Here is a 25,757-nt window from a genome sequence, read left to right as displayed (position 1 = left end):
TCCCCTCCCCTCTCCCCTCTCCTCCTCTCCCCTCTACTCTCCTCTCCTCCCTTCCCCTCTTCCCTCCCCTCCTCTCCTGTCTCCTCCCATCCCCCTCCTCCCCTCTTACTCTTACTCTCTTTCTCTCTAGCCTTTCCGCTCTCTCTCTCTCTCTCTTTCTCTCTTTGTCTCCTCTTTGCCATGGCTGGCCTGTCTCTCTTTTCTACCTTCTCTCTTTCCCTCTGCCTTTCTACAATAAAGCTTTAAAACCATAGACAGTCTCTGATCATCAATGCTGCGTTCACTCTCACTGTTGTGGGAACCTCTCTTCCCTCTTCCCTCTCTCCCATTACCCTGGGGCTGCAGGATGTGGCCCCGGGGCCCTCAGGGCCCCCAGGTTGGGCTGCCCCTTGTTCACCCCCTGACCAGTGGATCAGCGGCTTGGATGCTCACCTGGGACTGAGTGGAAAGCATCTGGCAGCCCTCCCACATCCACCTATCCAGAGCACAGGTGGAACTCTGGCGGGACGTGGGTTCTTCCTCCCCCTCTTCCCTTGGCCTCCTTTTTAGTTCCCATACCATGTGTGTTCTTTTGTGGCTGAGGTACCTCACTTGGGATAATATTTTCTAGATCCATCCATTTACCTGTGAAATTCATGAAGTCATTGTTTATAATAGCTGAGTAGTATTCCATTGTGTAAATGTATCACATTTTCTGTATCTATTCCTCTCTTGAGGGAAATCTGAGTTGTTTCCAGCTTCTAGCTAGTATAAATATGTCTGCTATGAACATAATAGAGCATGTGTCCTTATTACATGTTGGAGCATCTTCTGGGTATATGCCCAGGAGTGCTAGAGCTGGGTCTTCAGATAGTACTATATTCAATTTTCTGAAAAACTGCCAGACTGATTTCTAGCATGGTTGTACCAGCTTGCAATCTCACTAGGAATGGATGAGTGTTCCTCTTTCTCCACATCCTTATTAGCATCTGCTGTCACCTGAGTTTTTAATCTTATCCATTCTAACTGATGTGAAGTGGGATCTCAGTGTATTTTGATTTGCAGTTCCGTGATGATTAAGGATGTTGAACATTTCTTTAGGCACTCCTTGGCCATTTGACTGTCCTCTGTTGAGAATTCTCTGTTTAGCTTTGTTCCCCCCATCCTTTTTTTGATAGAGTTATCTGTTTCTCTGGAGTCTAGCTTCTTGAGTTCTTTGTAAATATTGGATATTAGCCCTCTGTGGGATGTAGGATTCCTACTGTTATTATTTATTATTTATTTATTTATTTATTTATTTATTTATTTATTTATTTATTTATTGTTAGATGTGGAATTATGTTTGAGTGGCTATCTTTTGGGTTTGTTGAAAGAAGATCACTTTTTTGCTTTTTCTAGGGTGTAGTTTCTCTCCTTGTGCTGGAGTTTTTTTATCTATTATCTTTTATAGGCCTGTATTTGTGGGAAGATATTTTATAAATTTGGTTTTGTCCTGGAATATTTTGGTTTCTCCAACTATGGTAATTGAGAGTTTTGCTGGATATAGTAGCCTGGTCTGGCATTTGTGTTCTCTTAGGGTCTGTATAACATCTGTCAAGGATCTTCTGGCTTTCATAGTCTCCGATGAGAAGTCTGGTGTAATTCTAATAGATCTGCCTTTATATGTTACTTGACCTTTTTCACTTACTGCTTTAAATATTCTTTCTTTGTTTTGTGCATTTGGTGTTTTGATTATTATGTGATAGGAGGACTTTCTTTTCTCATCCAGCCTATTTGGAGTTCTGTAGGATCTTTTTGCATTTTGTTTTCTTTGATTGTTGTGTCCATGTTTTCTATGGAATCTTCTGCACCTGAGATTCTCTATTCCATCTCTTGTATTCTGTTGCTGATGCTTGTATCTATGACTCCTGATCTCTTTCCTAGGTTTTCTATCTCCAGGGTAATTTCACTTTGTGGTTTCTTTATTTTTTCTATTTCCATGTTTAGATCCTGGATGGTTTTGTTCAATTCCTTCACCTGTTAGGTTGTGTTTTCCTGCTATTCTTTAAGGGATTTTTGTGTTTTCTCTTTAAGGGCTTCAACCTGTTTACCTGTGTTCTCCTGTATTTCTTTCTTTTTTTTTTTTTAAATAAATTTTTTTTTAAAGATTTATTTATTTATTATATGTAAGTACACTGTAGCTGTCTTCAGACACTCCAGAAGAGGGAGCCAGATCTCGTTACGGATGGTTGTTAGCCACCATGTGGTTGCTGGGATTTGAACTCTGGACCTTCGGAAGAACAGTCGGGTGCTCTTACCCACTGAGCCATCTCACCAGCCCCTCCTGTATTTCTTTAATGGAGTTATATATGTCCTTCTTGTAGTCCTCTATCATCATGTGATTTTAAATCTGATTCTTGTTTCTCAGGTTTGTTGGGGTATCCAGGACTTGCAGTGGTAGGAGAACTGGGTTCTGATGATGCCAACTAGGTTTGGTTAAGTTCTTGTGCTTGCCTCTAGCAATCTGGTTATCTCTGGTCTTGGTCTTGCTGTCTCTGACTGGAGCGTGTCACTCCTGGGTGCCTGTGAGTCTGTGCTCTTAGGTGTGTCAACACTCCTTGGAGAGTAGTTCTTCCTGGGCAGAATTTGGATGTTGAGAGCTGTGTCACAGGGTTAGCTCTGGAGCATAGATGGAGATTGGAAGGATCCTGTCCCTGGCTGCTCTCCTCCGTTCCTGTGCCCTGTGTGCTCCTGGCAGGTCCCTCTTTGGATGATTATTGGAGGAAAAGTGGTGGTCTCCTAAGTGTGAGCTTAGGAATGACAGTACTCCTTGGAGTCCAGCTTTTTCTTGAAGGGATTTGGGTAAGGAGGGTTGTGGGACAGCTTTAGCTCTGGGGCACAGATGGGGCAGGAATTTGTTTTTCTTTTTTTGTTTGTTTTTGTTTTTTTGTTTTGGATATTTTCTTTATTTATATTTCAAATGTTTTCCCCTTTCCAGATCTCCCCTTTGGAAAACCCCTACCACATACCCCCTTCCCCTGCCTCTAAGCTGGTATGGTACAGGCAGAACTGAGAGTTCAACATCTTTATCTGAAGGCTGCTAGTGGGAGACTCAAGATTTGACATTCTTATCTTTTGCAGTATAGGTGGGAAGAACTGATCACCCATCACTTGAGGAAATGCAGGTTTTTGTTTTTTGTTTTTTTGTTTTTTGTTTTTTTATTACATGACTCTGTAAAACTTTTTCTAGGAATTTGCTGTAGATACTTTTCAGTATCTCTTGACTTGCAAGACCATCACCATCACATAGGCAGAAAAGCTAAAGTGCTCTGCAAGAAGACCTTGACCTTTGGGTTCATGTCAAGAACCCAAAACAATGATGCTGACAGTTATGTCTGTAGTAATGGTAATGAATTTGCTAATGTCCCCTCCTTGAACAAGGAGAAAGGCCATAAGGCTCCTACTCAACAGTCCAGTACATAATCTGGATGGAGGTGACTGTTGGTCATTGACTGGTAGTATTTCGTGACACATTTAATACTGCATTTTCTTCTTTATGAGTCATCTCTTTTATCTATTTTCTGAGTGCTGCCTGACCAGTATAGGGTGGCACACACCTGCAATCCACGAATTTGAGAGACTGAGGTTGAGGATTTGAAATCAAGGGCAACCCAATAGTGAGTTCAAATCCTGCTCATTCTATAAGTGAGACAGCCTAAAAACAAAAAAATTAATTAATGAGCTAAAATGAAATAAATCCTATTTGTCTTACTATTCACGGGACCTGTCTTCCTTCCCTCTGGTTAATCCTTGTATGATCTTGTGCACTCTTCTTTGAGCTTCTATACCATTATATTTTGAAGATGGTAGTACATAGTTGGTTTATATTTTTGAGGATTATAAGTTTTTGGTCATATGTACAAAACATTATCTACAGTAGGTAACAAATAAATAAACCCATATCACACATTTCCATTAAAAGAAAATAAGTAGAAATTTGAGTGTGTAAAAAAATAGCACACCAGTGAGAAATACGAGGAAGGAGATTGTTTTATTTTCAAATTTGATATCCAGTTTTTATTTAAAAAAAAAAAAACAACAACTAGTGAATGAAGAGGAAAGGTTGAAATTTTCCATGTACATGTTTCTCTTCTCTGGTGGTAAATGTTGACTTTCAACTTAAAAATAAAATAAATGTAAATAAATTCAGAGGAAACTTTTTAAAAATTGTTTATTTTTGAGAATTTTGTATACAATTTAGAGGCAGAGAATTTTGTGTACAATTGAATATGATTATATTTACCCATTTGTCCTTGCCCCAGGTTCTTCCAACATGACCTCTTCCATACTTCATGTCTTTTTGGTTTTTTTCTTGATAACTCACTAAAGCAAGTTAGTCCTGGCCTTTTTGTGGACTAATTCAAGATAACCCACTGGAGCATGGGAAATGTCCCAGTGGCCACATCCTCAAAGGGAGATTTATTTCCCATCCCCCACCCCCAGCAGCTATTTACTGCCACTCACTCTCTACTAAGGGGCAGGGCCTAGACATCACTTATACCTGTGCCAGAATTTTGGTTGGCTTGATGCTGTGACTTCACAAAGTTTATGGCCATGTCATATTCAGAAGATTTACAAATTTTACAGCACTCTTCTATACCTTTTGGTTCTTACATTTATTCTGTACCCTTCTGGTCTTTGCAGCATCCTGCATGGACATAATCTTATAAAGCCACATGCATATCACATAAAAATAACTAAATAAAATAAAAATTTAAAGGGCTACAATTCCAACAGGATTTGAACACTTGTAGACTGCCAGTCCTCTCAGACTTTCCTTGAGGATGCTTCCCCCTTACTTTCTCCTGAGACCTAAGTTCCTTAATATTAAACATCATCGGAACAAAAGCTATAGTGAGTGGTTGTCTTTCTACCCTTACAGCAACTAAGATCCTTGAAATCCCTCAGTGATTTCATCACTCCCAATTCACTTCCAAGCTCCACATTTAAAAATGCCTTCCTCACTGGGATTTATGTTGTTCTTTCATAGGGAATCATAGCTCTCTCTTCAGGAAGACCTCTTTCTAGAATAAATAACTCACATTTATATTTTGTTGAATTGGATGTTTTAAACACCTCATTTTGGTTCCTCATCTTTCTCTGGAGTCATAGTGCCAAACTTAGCAAACAAACAAACAAACAAACAAAACAAAAAACAAAAATAAAAACAAACAAGAAAAATTAGAGAACACATCAAAATAATAAAAATACAGATTAAAAGGGAATGTTTGCTGCAGACTCTGGTGGCGAACAAAGAAAGCAGGGAGTAATTTACAACCTACAGTCCCCAACTGGAATCTCAGGAGGAATTAATTTCCAGACACACATGACTTGTCAAAATTAGTCTGCCAAGGTATTAGTAGAGTACTACAGGTCCACAATTATAAGTAAGACTGAAGCAGCAAGAAATCATTTTCCAACAAGAAAAAGTCAGATGGGTTCACTGATGAATTCAACTAAATGCTTAAGAAGAACTGCTCCTTAATTTGTTCATTAAAGTAGAAAGAAATGGAATATTACTCTCTTGGTTATGGTTTCAATTGCTGCAATGAAACACCATGACCAAAAATTAAGTTGAGGAGAAAAGGGTTTATTCAGCTTATACATCCACATTGCTGTCTACCATTGAAGGAAGTTAGGAAAGGAACTCACACAGAGCATGGAGGAGTGCTGGTTATTGACTTGCTTCACATGGCTTGCACAGCTTGCTTACTTATAGAACTCAGGGTCATAAACCCAAGGATGTCACAACCCACAATGGGCTAGGCGCTTCCCCATGGATCAATAATTGAGAAAAAGCCTTGCAGCTGGATCTCATGGAAGCATTTTCTCAACTGAGAGTCTTTCCTTTCTGATGACTCTAGCTCATGTCAAGTTGACATACAAAATCAGCCAGTACAACTGACCATCATGTGAGTAATGACAACTGGAATTGGAGGTAGAGAGGCAATCCCAAAAGCTGTTGCCTGTACGTGGGATATGTACTTTGAACTGGGCTGCCTTGTCTAGTCTCAGTTGCAGGAAGCCTCTAGCCTCTTGGAGACTTGAAGTGCCATGGTGGGGGGATGCCCAAGGGGTCCCCACCCTCTCAGAGAAGGGGATGGGGGAACGGTTATGGGAGGCAGTGACTAGGAGCAGGATAGAGAGCAGGATGTAAAGTGAATAAGTAAAACAAACAAACAAACAAACAAATAAAACTAAATTAAAGAAGGAGGAGGAGGAGGAGAAGAAGAAGAAGCAGAAGCAGAAGCAGCACTCCTCCATGGCTTCTTTATCAGCTGTTGCCTCCTTTATCAGCTGGCCTATTTGAATTCCTGTTCTGGCTTTCTTCAGTGATGGACTATTATGTGGATATATAAGCCAAATAAATCTATTCCTCCCCAGTTTCCTTTTGGTTATGGTGTTTTGTTGAAACAAATAATAGAAACCTCAACAAAAATAAGAAGGAAAGAGTTTACTTCATTCACAATTCCATTTAGCAACAATTCATCATCAAAACCAGCCCAGGAACTCACAAAGGACAGAAACCTGGAGCCAGGAGGCTATGGAGGCCTGCTGCTTACTGCCTTTCTTCCCATAATTTGCTCAACCTGATTTTGTATAGAACCCATGACTATCACCTGCTCAGGAGTGGCCCTACACACTTTGGGGTGGGTTCTTCCACATCAATCTCTAATTAAGAAAATTTCCTACAGGCTTGCTTATATCCCAATCTTATGGAGACTTTTTTTTTTTTCAGCTGGGTTCCCTTCTTTAATGACTCAAGCTTGTGTCAAAATCAAATAAAACTAGTCAGTGAATCATACAAATTGGGTAATTTGTTCTTCTGATCACTAGTCTTCCACTTTACTAATTCTTTCCTTCTCTCATCTGTTCTGCTCTAAAGCACGCCCATTATGTTTTAATTACATTCTTGTTTTTTCACTGCTAAAATTACCATTAGGTTTGAACAATGACATCACAAGTATAGCTGTAGGTTAGAGAATAATCCAGGGGAAGGGAATTGAAAGGAGGCTGTAAGTGGTGTGAGACCCTCTGTTGGGGTAGTTGTTGATGTACACACTCATCTTCTAAATCTGGAAAGAACGTTGTGAGAAAGGAAGAGTCAGATCATCACACATCTTCAATGCTTTTAAGAAAATTGAAATTGGGCAGTAATATTGGGAAAGCATTGGGTAAATTGGTTTAGAGCAGAAATTAATATTTTTGTATGTCCTCATGCCCTTTGATAATCTAGGATGACATTTTACATTCTAATAATGTTTTAAGTATATAAAATTGGGGATAAAATTGGCTCATTGGTTAAAATACTTGATATTCTTGTAGAGACCTGGGTTTCGTTCCTAGCACCCACATTAGGCAGCTCCCAATTGATGACTTCTTTTGGGTTAGCCATGTATCAGTATATACCCCACCCCCAACATATAATTAAAATGAAAGTAAACATGTTTTTTTAAACATATAAAACAAAATACATAGACTTATGTGAGAAACAAATTACAATAAAAGTTTTCAATACAAGTTGTCTAAGCTGTTAGCAATCCCGTGCCTGCTGACACTCACTATGACCTATATTCCATATTTATAGCTGAACAAACTGTATATAGGTTAAAGGTTAGTGAAAAGCAAGGTTTCTCTTTTTTTTCCAACTGAATTTATAACTCTGGCTCTTCTTATCTACAGAGTCAGTGCCAGTTTTTGTATGTTTGAAATGAAAAACTCTGTGGGTTTGGCATGCCATGGCTCATTATTCCTAAGAACAAAAAAGATCTAGTTCAGATCAATATCTGCCACACAGGCATGTCAACAACCACCCCATTGTCTTGCAAATAGATGTGAGAAGCCAAGAGAGACTGAAGAAAGACTGAGGCATTTTTTGTCTGGATGTAAGAGGCCCCAAGGAACAAGTAAAGTAAACTGTTCTGTGCAATTTTTTTTTGGGGGGGGAGTTATATTTATTAAGCATTCTTTTCTTTAACTTTTGAAAGCATTAAATCAGAAGGTAAAAGAAGGAAGCTCACAAAACAATATGAAAACATAGAATTTATTAATGCTGGAGCTAAATAAATTCACCAATGATGTCTGATACCTCCATGCTTGGCACTCAGAGAGAGAAGAAAAGGTATATTTTGAACCCTAGCTGAGCAAGTCAATTATTGAAGGAATCACAGTAAGTAGCCTTCCTGAGCTGTTGCCTGGACACAGGGATTTAAATGAATGCTGGCCCCCTCTGGTGACTCACAAAAGTTAAATATAAACAGAAACAAGCAGATGTCTATAATTTGATGTTACATTTGATCCTAGAAAATGGGTCACTTCTTTAAAATATGGATTCTCTGGCTCTGCATACATAATTCTTAGAGCTGTCTCCAAATTAAACAACCAGAGTCAGGAGAATAACATTTGTGTGCCACATAGATATTAATTTACTGTTATAGCTCATAGGTTTTATGATTAGTATCAATATGGTTGAAGGCTTTACTATAGGAAATATTACATGGATGTTTGTAAATAAGCATTCTAGAAGAGGAATACTGGGTTCTCAAGATTTGTTTTCTCATTGCCAGCCAGTGTATTGAACATTAAGCATCACCAAGTCACCGTTCTGATACTATTCATTGACTTGACTTCCTTGATTCTCTAGTAACATTAATTACCCGATTTCATAGAGAGTGAAACCAAGGCAACAAATGTCAGTGACATTCTCCACAGAGTTGATAGGAGGTGGACTTGAAAAGAAGGACAACCAGACTCTAGTTTGTTTGTCTGGCACATCTGCATAACCCTGGAATCATCCTTTGTTCTTTCTTGCTCTCTGTCTCCCTCTGACTCCTATTGTAGGGAATAGATCGAAGCCTGGGTCTCATGCATATGGGTCAAAGCACACTGTCACTGAGTTACACACCATTATTTTCTCTTACAACATATGAAGCTGGATAAAAGTGGATAACAAACTTATAAATGTTAAAAAATTTCCCCTACATTTACTTCCAAAGGGCAATAAGATTAGAGTTACAATTTATAGACACAGAAATTGAAACTGGATTCGAGCCTGTGTGAGTCCCTGAGGCTTCGTTAGCCTGAAAAAAGAAGTCTTTCATATGAAAAATATAAAAGATTACAGTCATACTGACCAGAACTTTATAATTTCTGCCTTTGAAAATAAAATACTACAACTCCAACACTATTAAAATAAGCACCTATATGTTCGTCTGCTTTTGAAAATAACCAATATTTATATTAATTTGTAATCATTCTTTAAAATTTCTTCATAGTTTTTATTGAGGCTATAATTGAATTTATCTCTACTAAGACATTTGCAGGTTAAATGTGCTTGATATGCATGTAAATACTATTGAACTAGTGATGGACCCTGTCTTACTCTGTTTTCTATTGTTGTGAATAGACACCATGACCATGGCAACTCTCTTTTTTAAAAAATAAATTTATTTATTAATCCATTTAAACATCCCAATATTGGTCCTTCCTTTCCTCCCAGTATCCACTCATACAGGTCCTCCCCCATTATACTTTCTGCTTCTCTTTTGAGAAGTGGAAGTCCCCTGCTGGGTGCTCCCCTTACCCCAATCTAGTTGTGGCAGGACTAGGCACATCTGTCCATTTAAGGGTGTGGGATCCAAAGGCCGACAGGCAATAGCCTGAGGGACAGTGTCTGTTGTTGGACCTGTATGAAGACCAAACTGCTTATCTGCTACTTCTGTGCGGGGGGCCTAGGTCCAGCCCAGACTCACTCTTTGGTGATTTGTTTGGTGATTCAATCTCTGGGAGCCCCCCAAGGTTTTAGGTTAGTTGAGTCTTTTGGTCTTCTTGTGGAGTACCTGTGCTCTTTGGCTCCCTCATTCTTTCTCCCAACCTTTCTGTAAGACTCCCCAAGCTCCATCTAATGGTTACATGTGAGTCTCTGAATTTCTTTTCATTGGTTCCTGGGTAGAGCCTCTCAGAGGATAATTATGGTAGGTTTCTCTCTGTAATCATAATGGAGCATCATTAATAGTGTCAGGGATTGGTTCTTGCCAATGGATGTGTCTCCAATTTGAGGAAGTCATTGGTTGGCCATTCCCTCAGACTCAACTCTATCTTTGTCCCTGCCCATCTTGTAGGCAGGACATATTTTGGTTCAAAGGTTTAGTGAGTGAGTGGCTGTTCTTATCCTTCTACTGGGAGTCCTGCCTGGCTACAGGAAGTGGCCACTTCAGGATCCATATCCCCAACTGCTAGGAATCTCTGCTAGAGTAACCTGCATAGACCTTCTGGAGCTTCTTTCCATCCCAGGTCTCTGGAATGTCCTAGAAATTGCCCCAAGGCAATATCCCTTCTCCCTCCCCTGCTCTCCCTACATATGATCCCCCTCTCATCCCCATACCCTCTTCCAGCCAGTTCCTTCCTTCCATCTACCTCTGATATTGAAAGAGGAAAATTACTGACCACCAGAACTCTCACCCCAGAGTACATTCTGAACTCTCACACCAGAGTCAGACCCCCTCTCAAATGAAAACTGTTCCGGGGACATTTCTGAGATAAGGGTTTCCTGGAACGAACCCAGTCCTACCCCTCCCAACTAAGGACTGTGCCAGGGACATTTTTGAGATAAGGGTGTGAGTAAAAACCTCAGTTCCAATGAATCAAATACATGACCAAAGTGTGGGACGCGGTTGCAAAAGCACTTTGAAAAAACCCTTGGCTGAATCTCTTAGTGACGTAAAACCTGTATTTTCCCTGCCCTGCTCCCCCCTTGCCTCCTTCCTATAAAAGCTTGTGAAAATTTGGGCTGGGGGCCGAATCTCCTCTGCACCTGCTGCATGAGATTCGACCCCAGATATCTGGTATATGTGCTTTTATGTGCTTTCTTGTCGTTGCTGTATTAAATCTTACTCTCTATACATCTTAAGTTCGGTCTCAGTGTCTTCTTGGGTGCGCGGCTGACCCGAGGCTTGAGTAAGTGCCTCCCTTTGGGAGTTTTGGAGTCTTTCAATATCTATTGCTCAAATATGTTCATAGCAGCTTTATTCACAATAGCCAGAAACTGGAAATAACCTAGATGTCTGCCAACTGAAGAATGGATGCAGAAAATGTGGCATATATACACAATGAAATACTACTCAGCCATTAAAAACAAGCACATCATGAGTTTTAGAGGAATATGGATGGAACTAGAAAATACCATCCTGAGTGAGGTAACCCAGATCCCAAAGAACATGTCCTGTATGTACTCACTGATGTACTGTATGATAAGTGAATATCAGCCAATAAAGTACAGGATAACCACACTATAATCAACAGACCCAAGGAAGCCAAATAACAAGAATGGCTCCAGGGAAGATGGTTGAATCATCTTATAACTCTTAAAATGAAAGAATTGAACTGGGGGCTTGCTTACAGGCAGACATGGTGCTGGAGAAGTTGAGAGTTCTACATCTGGATCTGCAGGCATCAGGAATAGAGAGCCACTGGTCCTGGCTTGAGTTTTTGAAAACCCAAAGCCCATCCCCAGTGACACACTTCCTCCAACAAGGCCACTTGTACTGCAATAAGCCCCACCTTCTAATCTTTCTCAACCAATGCCCCTCCCTGATGACTAATCATTTAAATATATAAGTCTATTGGACCCATGCTCATTCACACTACAACAGGCAATCTTAACTATACATGTTTCCCTTAGTGTTTTGCAGGTGAGATACACTTTCTGTATGGGTTTAGCATGGATGAGATGTGTAAAACTGTCTTGATTATTGAATCCTTTTTATTTGTAGGGGTTAAAGGTTCTTTTCTTAAACTTTGAAATTGCAGGGAAAGGCAGGAAATCAAGCCAGGTCTAGATGGTGATTTTTTAAAATTGATCTTATGTGCAAGCTAAGAACCTTGATTTACAAATTCTGATATGTTATCTTTGGTAACTGCTTTTCTTTGCCAGGTTGTGTGGTAGAAAGATCTTCAAAACATATAAATCTGTTGCCTATTGGGAAAAAACAAAACAATCCCCAAAACAAAACAAACAAACAAAACAAAACAAAACAAAAACAAAACAAAACAAAGCAAAACACAAAATAAACCTTCTTCAACCACAGGGACATTTGCAGTCCAGGCCTTGTTCTACCTCTGCCCAAAGCTTCCAGACTGCACTTTACTTTTGAGCTCTCAGGCTTCCTTTATGTGGTTTCCTCTTTTAAACTCCTGATAATAGTTGCTTTAATTCTGGCTTCATCAATAAGTGCAGACTACAGGAACCAGGCTTCATGTATGCACATTCCCATTGATATGGCATCTATTGTGTGGTTCAGGATGCTCTACTCTCACCTCAGCCTTTTAAGTAGCTAAGGAATTCAGAGGAATGCAGTTATACCTGCTTACTCTTTCCTTTTTAGTAAGGTATTGTATCTGACTCTCAACGTATGCATAGTTATTCAGAAATTCAGATGTGTAAATAAGTTACTTTACATGAATCAAAAATAACAGAGAAGTGTCATGGGGGGAAAAGCCTGGACCACAACAAAAATGTTGTCCTTAAGGCTGTTCTACCAATTACAATTTGAATACAAAATGACCTCTCTCAAATTCTTTGTGTACTGAAGGTTTGGTTACTCATTTGCAGCAGTGGCACTTTTTGGGGAGGCTTTGGAAACTTTAGGAGTGGGCCTAGGTGGAAAATGTAGGTTTCTGGAAGTCTGCCCTTTCTGTTACTCTGTCTGTTGTTCTCTGTTTTCTGGATGCCATCATGTTAACTCCTCTCTTCTGCTGCCTGCCTTCTGTACCATGTACAGTCCAGAAGTTGTATGCTAAATTACCTTTTGTTCCCTTGCTTTGTTTATATAAAATATTTGATCACAGAAATTTGAAAGGACCTAATATGAAACATTTGTTCTAGAAGTGTACCTGTAGAATCTTATTACTTTGAGTAAACCTGTCCATCTTGTCCTTAACTCTGTGGAGTTGGCTTGTGGGAAGAATTTACACAAGCCCATAATTCTGGAAATACAGCAATAGGAGGATGCATTGATGTGAACTTATAATACCTAAATGCTGATGACAGTGTACATAGTAGGTCACCAATTTCTCCTCCCCTCCCCACTTTAGCCAAGATATCTGCCACAGGATTATTTTAGGTGCAACGATAAGGGTTTTTTAACATGGAATACTCTAAAGACCATAACTCGGAGCCAAATGTGGATTTCAAAATGACTATTATAATATCAGAGAATTAATTGAAGACCCCTAAGTATCATACGTACCTTCTAAAGGTTTTGGAACTAGAAGATGAAGATAAACTTAAATTGACAAGGTTTTCCAGGAACTGGAAGATATAGCAGGAGTTGACCTGTATTCCAAGTGCAAACAGAAGGCTATTGTGAGAAAAAAAATTCCACAAATTCTGTTCTCAAGGCTACCTGTATTTCCAACAAGGTAGATGCACAGCAGAGATTTTTTGAATCAACAAGGAAAGATATGAATGTTGTAAGACTGCTAAACATGAAGATTGGAAAATTATATCTAGAATGGAAGAATATGGAAAGTGCAGCAATTTTTATTCCAGTTATATAAGTCTTATACATAGAAAATAACAAAACCCTTTATATTTATCTTACCATCCCTCATCCACTTATCAAGGAATCATCGGAGAATGTGCTATAAAATATATTTGAGAGAAGGTAATTTGAAAAGATGTGCACATTTTTAAAGCTTGCAGTAATAGATGAATCAGAAAGACCAAGACAAAGTACTTACTTAAACCTTTGGTCTGAGCAAATATGCTAATGAAATCAGGAATAAATGTATTTGACTCACAGCTGTATAAAAGTGATCAAGTGTTCTAGCTATGATGGGTTTGTAAATCAGAATAGTGACATCACTGAATTTGAAAAGAGTCTAAAAATAAGCAACAGCATCATCATGGATAATCCCCTCGTGTTAACACACACTGAAGAGCTCTCATGAAATATCTGAACAGAGATTCTCATAACATCAAGCCTTGCACCAATTCGTTCTGATATTTCTAAGGAGATAAACATTGGTGTAGCCAATGTGGAAAGCTTGTTGCTCTGGTGCATATTGGATATCAGTGTTCATGACTGAAATGAGCCAGTTGACAAACTCTTTGGATTGGATCATCAGAAAAGGGGTGGTGTATTATGTACCAAGATATATTCTCTGAACTAGGCGGTTATCAGTAAACAAGGTTAATGAAGGACAAACTTTGCAGGTATACTTAGGGTAGTGCCCAACTATGATGCATAAGGACTGGAGGGACAGAATTCTTAGCTGTTGCTAAGTCCTGAAAATGTGATATGTATGTGTTTTTGATCAATTGATTTGCACATTGCTGCTGTATTATCCCAAGAAAAACAGCTTTAATCTCCAGAAACACAAAACTCAGTGGAATTTATGCCATACTGACATCATGTTCCCAATGTGGCATTATATTTTGTCTGGGGAATATAACTAGAGAGATGAATTGTGTATGGATTATAAATATACTGACATATTGCTGTTAGTTCAGGGTATTTTGCTTGTTTTTGTTTTGTTTGTTTGTTTTTGTTTTGAGGCAGGGTCTCATGTTGTAGCATTGGCTGGCCTGGAACTGGCTCTGTAGACCAGGCTGGCCTCAAACCCTAGAAATCTGCTTGGCCTTGCCTCCCAAGGGCTAAGGTTAAAGGTGGGCATCAAAACACCTAGCATATTTGTTAAATTTAGACATGTTTTACCTGTAATGATTATCTTACAAGTGACCTGTAGTAGTTTGATATTCATGTTTTTAAATACTTCTTTTTCTCATGTATAAACGAAAATATTTGCCACAGTTCGCAAAGCATCAGTTCTTTAAAACCATGTGTAGATGTCTTTCTGTCCCTATAGTTAGTAAAGCCTGGATGGACTCACAATTAGAGTAGTGTCTTAGTCAGGGTTTCTATTATTGCACAAACATCATGACCAAGAAACAAGTTGGGGAGGAAAGGGTTTATTCGGCTTACACTTCCATACTGCTGTACATCACCGAGGAAGTCAGGACTGGAACTCAAGCAGGTCAGGAAGCAGGAGCTGATGCAGAGGCCATGAAGGGATGTTCCTTACTGGCTTGCTTCCCTTGGCTTGCTCAGCTTGCTCTCTTATAGAACCAAGACTACCAGCCCCGAGATGGTCCCACCCACAAGGGGCCTTTCCCCCTTGATCACTAATTGACAAAATGCCTTACAGTTGTATCTCATGGAGGCATTTCCTCAACTGAAGCTCCTTTCTCTGTGATACTCAGCTGTGTCAAGTTGACACAAAACTAGCCAGTACAAGAAGTTCTCTGCTTCTCAGGGCTCATGCAGCAAAATAAATAAGGAAGATCAGAAATTGCTACTTTGGTGAGTCTTTATTGCATTTTTGTGTTACTCTTGGTTTTTAGTACCTTAGACATTTCAGGTTATTTTAATCTGCAGTTAAGATCTAAAAGCTTGCCGGGCGGTGGTGGCACAGACCTTTAATCCCAGCACTCAGGAGGCAGAGGCAGGCAGATTTCTGAGTTTGAGGCCAGCCTGGTCTACAGAGTGAGTTCCAGAACAGCCAGGACTATACAGAGAAACCCTGTCTCAAACAAAACAAAACAAAACAAAACAAACCCAAAACAAACAAACATCTAAAAGCTTGAGAGTAACTAGTTAACATTTATATTTGCTTTTGACACAGGGCTTCACTGCATAACTCCTGATGGCCTGGAACTCAGTATGTACATAGTAGGCTTCATACTCTCAGAATTGATCTGCCTTCTGAGTGCAAGAGAGGCCAGGTGGGTTTCAACTGACAAGGCCATAGAGCTAGGGCTGCCCAAACCCACCTACAGTCATATCATGTAACCATATGCCTGGATGCCAGACTCAGCTATAGGATTTAGTGTTTGCCTTACTGAATTCTGGTCTTGCTTTGGTCTGACCTTCTGCAGGATAGACCTTGTATGCTAGTTTTCTGTTCTCCTTTGAAATAGGAATTTTATTCTGGATTTAGGCTCTTGAGCAATGCTAGAAGTCTCCAAAGAGTCCCTTGGTGATGGACTAAATGTATATTGTGTTAAATAATCATTAAACTTTGGGTGCAGGGTAGAAATGTTTACTTTTAAATATGCCATGTGTGTGGCCCTAATTCTTTGAAGCTTTAGGAGGTAGGTCCTTGGTGGAGGAAGCAGGTCACTAATAACATATCCTAGGAGGTTATATCCTACCTTTGACCTTTCTCTCTGTTTCTCTGTTCCATGGTCAGTATGAAGTGAACTGTTTTGTTCCCCCAAAGCTTCATCTCGGTGTACCCCCCACCCCCAGAAACCATAGTTTATACAAATCTTTCCTCTGTTAAGTGGTATTTGTCAGGTTTTTGTTCACAGAAAACAAACAAACAAATGAACAACATCACCAAGTGCTTTCATTCACTCTTTTAAGTTTTATTTTATTTTTAATTCATTTTTTACACTCCATATTCCATTCTCTGCCCCCCCCCACAACCACCCTCCGACTGTTCCATGTCCCACACCTCCTCCCTACCCCACCCCATCTCCACATGGCTTCCCCCAACCCCCAACCTACCTGACCTCTAAGCTCCCTGGGGCCTCCAGTCTCTTGAGGGTTAGGTCTATCATCTCTGAATGAACACAGACCCGGAAGCTCTCTACTGTATGTGTGTTGGGGGCTTCATATCACCTGGTGTATGTTGTCTGTTTGGTGGTCCAGTATATGAAAGATCTCAGGTGTCCAGATTAATTTAGACTGCTGGCCCTCCTACAGGGAGGACCTTCTCCCTTCAACCATTCTCCTCAGCTTCTTTTAGTCTTCCCTAATTCAACAGCAGGGGTCAGCTGCTTCTGTCCATTGGTTGTGTACAAATATCTGCATATGACTCTTTCAGTTGCTTGTTGGATCTTTTGGAGGGCAGTCATGATAGATCCCTTTTTGTGAGTGCTTCATATAGCCTCAATAATAGTGTCAGGCCTTGGGATCTCCCCTTGAGCTGGATCCCACTTTAGGCCTGTCACTGGACCTTTGTCCTGACCAGCAGGACCCAGTTATTCGTGGGTACAAGGGGAACCGCAAACCTGCAAGAGAAATGGGTGGGAAAAAAGAGAGAGACCAAGGAGGATTCCTGTCAAGGTCTAAGTTTATTAGGCTGAAAAAGCCAGGTTATGAGCACACAGTGAGGGGAAATAGAGAGGGGCTGAGGGGGAATTAACAAAGAACAAAGAAGTAGACATCTGGGGACATGAAGGCTGAATTCTGACTGCAGGCTAGAGGCACCATGAGTCTTATCTCCGGAATGTAGATTCCTCCTTAACAGCCCGGGGTGTCAAGCTGGGCTCAGCACATAACTCAGGTCCTTAGAAGTCTTGGGAGTCAGGAAGAGAAGGAAGAGAGGACTATAATTCAAATTTTTAGGGTCTTAGGTGCCAGGAAAGGATAGGGAGGAGGAGGTGAGCAGCTCCTTAACACAAGGCCATTTGGCTTATTAGGGTGGGAAATGGCGAAAGGCCTACTTTCTCACAGTATGGTCTCCAACAGACCTTCTTTTCCTCAGGCTCCTCTCCATTTCCATTCCTGTAATTCTTTCACACAGGAACAATTATGAGCCAGAGGTGTAACTGTGGGTTGGCAAACCCATCTCTGACTTGATGTCTTGTCTTCCTGCTGGAGGCGGGTTCTATAAGTTCCCTCTCCCTACTGTCAGGCATTTCATCTAAGGTCCCTTCCTTCCCTTTGAGTCTTGGGAGTCTATCACCTCCCAGGTCTCTGGTGCATTGTGGGAGGTCCCCCAAACCTCCTATTCCTGAGGTTGCCTGTTTACATTCTTTCTGCTGGCCCTCAGGGCTTCAGTCCTTTTCCCTCACCAAATACCAGATCAAGTAGGTTTCCCTCTCCCCCCCCCCAACTCCCCACCCTGTCCACTTTCCCTCTTAGGTTCCTCCTTCCCTCCCCACTTGTGATTTCTTTCTCCTCTCTCCCAAGTGGGACTGAGGCATCCTCACTTGGAAACTTTAGCTTCTTGAACTTTTTGAATTCTTCGGACTGTATCTTTTGCATTCTGTGTTATTATTATAATTATTTTGTCTAATATCCACTTATTAGTGAGTACATACCACACATGTCCTTTTGGGTCTTTGTTACCTCACTGAGGATGTTTATTTTCTAGTTCCATCCATTTGCCTGCAAAACTTGTGATGTCCTCGTTCTTAATAGCTGAGTAGTATTCCAATGTGTAAATGAGCCACATTTTCTGTATCCATTCTTCTGTCGTGGGACATTTAGGTTCTTTCCAGCTTCTGGCTATCACAAATAAGACCTCTATGAACATAGGAGAATATGTGCCCCTGTGGCATGGTGGGGCATCTTTTGGGAATATTCCCAAGAGTGGTATAGCTGGGTCTTCAGGTAGATCTATCTCCAATTTTCTGAGGAAACTCCAGATTGATTTCCAGAATGGTTGTACCAATTTGCTATCCCACTAGCAATGGACAAGTGTTCCTCTTCCTCTGCACCCTCTCCATCATGTGTTGTCACCTGAGGTTTTGATCTTAGCAATTCTGATTGGTGTAAGGTGGAATCTCAGGGTCTTGTTGATTTGCATTTCTCTCATCACTAAGGACTTTTGAACATATCTTTAGGTGCTTCTAAGACATTCGAGATTCCTCAGTTGTAAATTCTCGGTTTAGTTCTATACCCAATTATTTGATTGGGTTGTTTGGTTTTTTTGGTGATTAACTTCTTGAGTTCTTTATATATTTTGAATATTAGCCCTCTATTGGATGTGGGGTCAATGAAGATTTTTTCCCAATCTGTAGGCTGCCAATTTGTCTTATTGACTATGCCCTTTGCCTTACAGAAGCTTTCCAGTTTCATGAGGTACCATTTATCAATCCTTGATTTTAGAGCATGAGCCGTTGGAGTTCTGTTTAGGAAATTTCCCTCTGTGCCAATGAGTTCAAGGTTCTTTCCAACTTTATCTTCTGTTAGATTCAGTGTATCTGGTTTTATTTTGAGGTCCTTGATCCACTTGGACTTGAGCTTTGTACAAGGTGACAAATATGGATCCATTTTCATTCTTCTACATACAGCCAGCCAGTTAGACCAGCACCATTTATTGAAGATGCTTTTTTCCCCCCATTGTATATTTTTGGCACCTTTGTCAAAAGTCAAGTGATAGTAAGTGTGTGGTTTTATTTCAATGTCTTCAACTCTATTCCATTGATCAATATGTCTGAGTCTATACCAATACTGTGCAGTTTTTTATCATTATTGTTCTTTAGTAAAGCTTGAGGTTGGGATGGTGATTCCACCAGCTCTTTATGTATTGTTAAGAATTGTTTTCACTATTTTTTTTTCCTTTCTAGATGAATTTGAGAATTGCTTTTTCCATGTCTTTGAAGATTCTGTTAGGGTGCTGGATGGTGATTGATAGGGGCATGGTGCTATGGTATGAGACAAAAAGCAGAGAGATAAAGAGAGAGCAGAGCACCATAAGCCCTCCAGAGCAAACTCCTGATGACATAACAACCTCCCACTAGACTTTCTAAAGTACACCTTTCTAGTACTGTAACCCTTTAATACAGTTCCTCATGTTGTGGTGACCCCCAAACACAAATCTATTTTCATTTCTACTTCATAACTGTAATATTACTACTGCTATGATTCATAATGTAAATAGCTGTGTTTTCTGATTGTCTTAGGTGACCCCTTGTGAGAGGGTCACTACCCCCCCCCACACACACACAAAGGAGTAGCAAGGCACAGATTGAGAACCACTATTCTAAAGGTTCTTACTACCTTCCAATAATGGTACCCTAAAGGTCATGCCGATAATGCAGGCATTTTGACTGCTTATGCACCATCCAGAGAGTAGCAATGCTCATAAGTATGAAGGTAAAGGTTAAAACCATGAGACTATAAGTGAATGCTGAGTGTAAGTTTGAATGATGAGAAGGTAATGATCATGAACAAGAGGAAATTGAGACAGACCTACCTGGGTTAAAGGCTATAACATAGCAGGTGAAAATTTAAGTGTTTGCTGACCTGAATTATGTTATCATTCAGAGCCCAGTTTTCCTGGAATTGTAACTTGAAACAATTAAGTTCCATTGGTGCTAAGGCCAAAATGTGTTCATTAAAGGTTTAGTACTTACAAAGGTGACAAGATTTCCTAGTTTGTGCTTCCAAAGTAAATGTCAAGATTCATGTTTAAATGTGTCACCTAATGGAAGAGTATAGAAAATACTAATGCATTCCTGATCACCTTAAACTACTCAGAAGGTCAACAGCTATGCCGTCCGGAGCTTTTCTGGCAAGAGAACACTACCTTTAACTGTCTTTGTCTAGGGCTGGTAGACCATTAAAGTGACACATGACTCAACATCCTTTCCAGATGATCTCATTAACTTTATTGTCTATGAATATTTTTTTGTATCTTAAAATATGCCCCATACAATCCTAGTAATCATAGAAAAGACTAAGCAGCTTAAAGACTGTTCATCACTGCTCTCTAAATGATCTTGGGTTGCATAAAATTTATCCTATGTTTAGTAGGAGTTAAGTATATTTCAATATAAATCATATGCTTTAAGTTCTATTAATAACTTTCAGTTCATGATGTCAGCTTCAGTTGTCTTCTTATGAAAGTAAAACTTTATGATATGCAATAACTTGCTAAAATCAAAGTTGTTCAGCTCTCCTTGGACATATTGAAGCATATATGTCATCATTTGTTTCAACAAGCCATGCATTAAATGCCAACCTGCTCTCTTGGCACTTGTGAAAGAATATACTTTTGTATGAGTAAAGCTCTTAGAAATTTATGCAACTAGTGTGAGTTTGAATTATTTACTTGCATTTCTTTTTGATACAACACATGTGAACAATAATATTTGGGTAAAATTGCTCAAATGTATACAAGTATACCCATTAAAATCACCCCTTACAATAATGATTCTGCATCTTTTCAACATCTAAAATAAACAATATAGAAAAAAGAAATGGCTAAACAAAGAATCTTCTGCTCCAACCTTATCAGCTTGTTCCTGCCAACCTCCTTGGCCCCAGCCAGAGATGGAAGCTGCAGGCTCTAAGTGCCCAAGACCTTACCTGACTGCTTTCTTCTCCTTCCAATACATGGCTCCCAAGTCTAGCCCAAAGAGTCCTTCTTTCTCCTGCATCTGCTCTTTCTTCTGGGACCCAGAAATCTCACCTTTTCCCCTTCACCCAGCAATTGGCTTCTGACTTCTTTATTGACACAATCAAGAACCAATTAAGGAAGCAGATTTTAGTAGCAGCTCCTCCCACTACAGGGCAGAAAGAAATCCCCCTGTGAGAGTGACGCAATACTTGGTGGACTCAGAAGTCTCTATTTGTATATTTATTTTTTATTAAAATTTGTTAAATAAGATGTTTTTCATTTCTTTTGATGTTGTTTTGTTGAGACAGAGCTTTATTCTGTAGTCTTGGCTGGCCTGGAACTCACTATGTAGAGCAGATTGGCCTCAAACTCAAAGAGATATGCCAGCTATTGTCTCCTGAGTGAAGGAATTAAGGGCATGCACCACTGTGTCCAGTATTTTGTGGTGGTCTTGGTTTCTATAAGAAAGCAGGCTGAGCAAGCTACGGAGAACAAGCAGTTAGAAGCACTCCTCCATGGCTTCTGCCATCAGCTCCTGCCACCAAGTTCCTGCCCAGTTTTGGTTCCTGCTTCTGCTACCCTCTTTTGACTCTCATTCAGGATATGTACACCAAATAATCCTTTCCTCCCCATGTTGTTTTTGGTCATAGCGTTTCATTGCAGCAATAGTAACCCTAACTAAGAAAGTGGAACTAGGAAAAGTTGGGAGTGAGGGGGTAAGTATGATCAAAACACACTGTATTAAAAATTCAAAGCATTCATAAAACATTTAAAAAATCGGGATAGCATTTGAAATATACATGAAGAAAATACCTAATAAAAATTGGAAAAAAACAATTAATTTTATTTTTGGAACAATGTTAAAAAGACCAAAAAGTTGGTTTCAAATAAGTAGAAAGGTAAACAAGAAAGTTTGTGGAGAAAAAAGCTAAAGAAGTTATGAAGACAGTGGGCACAAAATCTACAGATGATTGAAAATAGTCCTGGTTTTGTGCCACAAGTATTAATATTAATATATTGTATATTTAAAAATTGGGAGAAGAGAAGATTTTGAATATTCTTAGCAAAAAATAAAAGAAAGGAAAAGAAAAGAAAAGAAAAAAAAAGAAACATGACTATGGTGGTTTGAATAAGAATAGTCCCCATAGATTTATGTGTTTGAATGCTTGGCCATAGAGAATGGCACTTTAAGATGTGTGACCTTGTTTGAGTAGGTGTGGCCTTGCTGGGGGAAGTATGTCACTGGGAAGGTGGGCTTTGAGGTCTCATATGTTCAAGTTACACCCAGTTTGACACACAGTCTCCTTCTGTTGCCTGTGGATCAAGATGTAGAATTCTTAGCTCCTACTTAAGAACCATATCTGCCTGCATGCCAGTATGTGTCTCACTATGAACTTCTGAAACAGGAAGCCAGCCCCAAATTAAATGTTCTCCTTTTTAGGAGTTGCCATTTTCATGCAATATTTTCTTAGCAGTAAAGTTCTAAGGCAATGGAGTAGTGGATACACTAATTACTCAAGTTTGATTGTTAGACATTATATACATGTTCAGGATCACCTACAATTGTATGTCAATTAGAAGCATCACTCTTAACCTAAGAAGAAAAGATATTAATACTTCATAGACTAATTCATTTGCAACTGATGTTCATTTCTACTTCTCTGATATATCTGTAATATTCTCCTCTCACTCGATCAAGGTCACATTACTTGTTAGTATGGAAACCAAAACCAGAAACTAGGTCTCTCACCTGCTATTTGACAATGAATTTTACTCTCAGGATAACCTCAGCAATGCACTCTCAAACATACATCTGAACAGTTAAAACTCCAACAAAACAGTTAAAAACTCCAACATCTTTTTTAGCCCAATGTTCCCTTATTTTTGAATATATATGATTTTCAGTTTGTGGGAAAATGAACCCTTTTCTGTTCTTCTCTTCTTGAGTAAACTCTTGCCCATATCTCATTGTTAAGTCTGTTTTCTCATCACATTGACTTCATTCCAGTCCTATGTAGGAACATTCCTTCTCTTGCCTTGAGACTTTCTCCTACCCATATGCACTCCCTTACTTTACATTGCCTCATCTTTTGGGGCTTAGTTCCACTGACAGCTTCAACTGGGCTTTTCCAGTACTCTGCTCACCACATGCAGCTCCTGAAATATTTGGAAGTTGTTACTAAATGAATTAATTCTGTGGTTTAGAAGTGTCCTCTAAAGGACCACGGGTTAAAGACTATGTCCCTAGCCCATGGTCCCATAGGAACAAGTGGAGACTAATGGGAAAGTTTCTGGTCTTCAGAAGAACAACCTTGATAAGGATATTAGGTCTCTGCTCTTTATTTTCCATTTTCTCATTTCCTACTAGGAGATTAAGACTGTCATATACTCCAATGTTGATGCTTCCCACCCTACATTTATAGACTTGCATCAATAAATTTTGGAAAAATTTGATGATTAAGGATGAATTAGGTTCATATGGCTGAGTCCAAATCCCACTAATCTTTATACTTGAAGAGAGAGAACTTTAGGGCACAAGTAAAAACTATGAAGGGGTAAACATGTTAGGACAGAGGGGAGAAGGGAGGAGTTGAAATCCTAGAAAAGAATCATTCTACTAATGGCTTATTCTTAGAATTTAAGCCTCAAGTACTAAGAGAATATGCTTCCTTGGCCACTCAAAATGTGGAAGTTTGTATTTAGCATCCCCAGTAAAGCAGTGAGTACACAAAAGAACATTCACACTGCACGAAATCTTTTCTAGACTTACAATGAGTTTCAAAGAGATTTCATAATGTGTATTTTTTTCTCAGTGCTGATTTTAAACCATAGTTTTGCCATATAAGTATGGCAGATATATGCAATATATCTTAAATGTAATATAGTTGCCATATGTGTATGATATATATATATATATATACATACAAATATGCAACATGTATAATTATATATCTACATATAAACTCATATACATATATGACATATGTATGTATGTATGTATGTATGTATATATGTATACACCAGGATGCCTAGGACTCAAAAGTCTTCCACTTCAGCCTCTTGAATGCTTATGCCACAATGCCTTTCTTCTTTGTTTGTTTTTGAGGCAAAGTCTCATTATATAGCCCAAGTTAGCTTCAAGACACTTTGAAGCCCAGGCTGGCTTTGAAATGTCTGTTTCTAGTTATGTGCCACTACACTCAGCCTTGATTACTTTTAATTTTTCTTATTTTCTTTTTAACTAGGTTTTTTTAAAAATTTTTGTTTCAAATGTTATCCCTTTCCTGGTTTCCCCTCTGAAAATCCCTTATCCCCACCTCACTCCACTTGCTCACCAAACCACCTAATGGCCCTGGCATTCTCCTATACTGGGGCATAGAACCTTCACAGGACCAAGAGCCTCTCCTCCCATTGATGACTGACTAGGCCATTCTCTGCTACATATGCAGCTAAAGCCATGAGTCCCACCATGTGTTTTCTTTGGTTGGTGGTTTAGTCCCTGAGAGCTCTGGGGGTTCTGGTTAGTTCATATCGTAGTTCCTCCTATGGGGCTGCAAACCCCTTCAGCTCCTTGGGTACTTTCTCTGGATCCTTCATTGAGGACTCTCTGCTCCATTCAGTGGATGGCTGTAAGCATCCACTTCTGTATTTGTCAGGCACTGGCAGAGCCTCTGAAGAGACAGCTATATCAGGTTCCTGTCAGCAAGCCCTTGTTGGCGTCTACAATAGTGTGTATGTTGGGGGTTGTATATGGGATAGATCCCCATGTGGGGCAGTCTCTGGATGGTCATTCCTTCCATCTCTGTTCCACACTTTGTCTCTGCAACAACTTCCATGGGTATTTTGTTCCCCATTCTAAGAAGAATTGAATTACCCACACTTTGGTCTTCATTCTTCTTGAGTTTCATGTGTTTTGCAAATTGTACCTTGGGTATTCTGAGCTTCTGGCCTAATATCAACTTATCAGGGAGTGCATATCATGTGTGTTCTTTTGTGATTGGGTTACCTAACTCAGGATGATAGCCTCCATATCCATCCATTTGCCTAAGAATTTAATAAATTCATTGTTTTTAATTGCTGAGTAATATTCCACTGGGTAAATGTACCACATTTTCTGTATCCATTCCTCTGTTGAGGGATATCTGGGTTCTTTCCAGCTTCTGACTGTTATAAATAAGGCTCTTATGAACATGGTGGAGCATGTATTCTTATTACATGTTGGAGCATTTTCTGGGTATGTGCTCAGGTATTGCTGGGTCCTTCAGTAGTAGTATGTTCAATTTCCTGAGGAACTACCAAACTGATTTCCAGAGTGGTTGTGTCAGATTGCCATTACACCAGCAATGGAAGAATGTTCCTCTTTTTTCACATCCTCTCCAGCATCTGCTGTCACCTGAGTTTTTGATCTTAGCCATTCTGACTGGTGTGAGGTGGTATCTCAGGGATGTTTTGATTTGCATTTCCCTGTTGACTAAGGATGTTGAACATTTTTTAGGTGCTTCTCAGGCATTCACTATTCATCAGTTGAGAATTCTTTGTATAGCTCTGTACCCCATTTTTAAAATAGGGTTATTTGTTTTTCTGGAGTCTAACTTCTTGAG

This window comes from Mus caroli, chromosome 1, assembly GCF_900094665.2.
Source record: "Mus caroli chromosome 1, CAROLI_EIJ_v1.1, whole genome shotgun sequence".
Taxonomy (NCBI): domain Eukaryota; kingdom Metazoa; phylum Chordata; class Mammalia; order Rodentia; family Muridae; genus Mus; species Mus caroli.
This window is presented reverse-complemented; position numbering follows the sequence as displayed.